A 1,698-nucleotide genomic window follows, 5' to 3' on the forward strand; every position below is an offset into this window, starting at 1 on the left:
ACAATTGGTATGCACCATTTAAGAAGACATGGTCTCTCAAGCAACTCATGACTCAAGGGGAGATGATAGCAAAGTATCAGACTTTGTTGTATTTCAGTGTCACTCATAAGAGGAAAGTCAGGGTGACTGCAGAGCTCAGGACACATTTATATGGCATAGTTAGACTCCTGTTTCTATCCAACCATCCAAACATGGAGAATATTCAGGAAAAAGAATACGTCAATTTTGAACATTTACAGACTTCTTTTCCTTGTCAATGTTGGCTAGTCTGGGATACATAGGGAACTCCAAGCCAGCCTGGGCTATTAAAAAAAGGACCTCACCTTAAAAATGTAATAAAAAAATAATATTTTGAAGCTGTGTGTGTTGGCCCATGCCTCTAATCCCAGCACTTGGAGGCAGAGGCAGGTGGATTTCTATGAGTTTGAGGCCAGCCTAGTCTGCAAAGAGAGTCCAGAACAGCCAAGGCTACCCAGAGAAAACCTGTCTCAAAAAACCAATAAATAAATAAACAAATAAAATAAAAATAAATAAATAAATACATAAGTAAATAAACATAATAATATTTTGGCAGTAGCAGTACAATTTTGGCTAGTTTTGTATTATGGAATGATTGCAGAATATTTGGATATATTTACAGTCTTAAACTTAAAGAGAGAGTAATATTTAGATAGAAAAATGCCCATTGCATTATGTCAAGTATCAATGAGAAACACAGATTATAAAACAGCATGTTATGAATATAACATGAAGAATATATATATATATATATATATATATGCACATATATGGTAGGATTATAGCGGTTTTAAAAATATCCATTTGAGACTTTTCTGAGTTAACTCTCCCAACATCATCTAGATATTGTTAGTTGAAGGAAAGAACAGAACTAACTATAAAATAGCACAAAGCAGTTCCAAAGAACTGTCTTAGCAAACAGGCTACTTGCATCAGGCTGTTCCTCATGACTCTTGGGTCTCCTGTTCTGCCTCTCTTCATTGTGCACACATCCTTCCCTCTCTCTTCCACTTCACCACTTACTTAGTGGACCCAGGGTCTCTGAGTCTAGAGTCATCTCAGCAGTGTTCTCAGGAGTGCTATGTCCCATCATGCATTATGGCCAGGCAGGGGTCACCTCAGGCATAGTCTGCCTCTCACCCAGGTATGTACAGCACTTGGGGGTGGGCATACTGGTGGTCATCTCAGGCTAGCTCCCGGTCTGGTGGTCATCTAAGGCTCACTTCTTTTCCCAGCCTGCCCGAGTGGCTTCTTGCGAGGGGCATCTGCTTGCTCTTGCCTGGGGTTTGTGGTCCCAGGTGGAGATCTTCTAGTCTGCCATCATGGGAGCCTGTCCTCACCTGCCTGGTGCTAGACTGGTGGTTGTCTCAGCCTAGCTCCCTGTCCAGGTTCCTTGGCACCAGACTGGTGGTCGTCTCAGGCTCTTTTTGGCATGGGGGTGGTTAAACTACTCATCATTCAGATGTTTACAGGTCAGGAAACTGAGCATAGCCATAGCTTCTCTCCTCTCTGCCACCTACCGATGCACCTGGGACACAGCAGCCACACCGGCTACACCTCTAGGGGCAGGAACAAAAGACAACTATTAATTTCCAGTTTTCAAAAGTCAAACTATTTGTTGGCATTCAGAAAAAATATTTTTAAATTTAAAAAGCTATTACTTTCAAGAGTCTCCATTGT

General features: G+C 41.5%; 1 non-coding gene across 1 annotated transcript; it reads right to left on the minus strand.

Annotated features, from left to right (window-relative positions):
* Positions 1-1,456: 1,456 nt before the first annotated feature.
* On the minus strand, positions 1,457-1,588 carry LOC127198814 (small nucleolar RNA SNORA17). The gene has a single exon (XR_007831860.1). It is a non-coding gene; the product is annotated as a small nucleolar RNA SNORA17 (small nucleolar RNA).
* Positions 1,589-1,698: the final 110 nt, after the last annotated feature.

Source organism: Acomys russatus, chromosome 14 (assembly GCF_903995435.1).
Source record: "Acomys russatus chromosome 14, mAcoRus1.1, whole genome shotgun sequence".
Taxonomy (NCBI): Eukaryota; Metazoa; Chordata; class Mammalia; order Rodentia; family Muridae; genus Acomys; species Acomys russatus.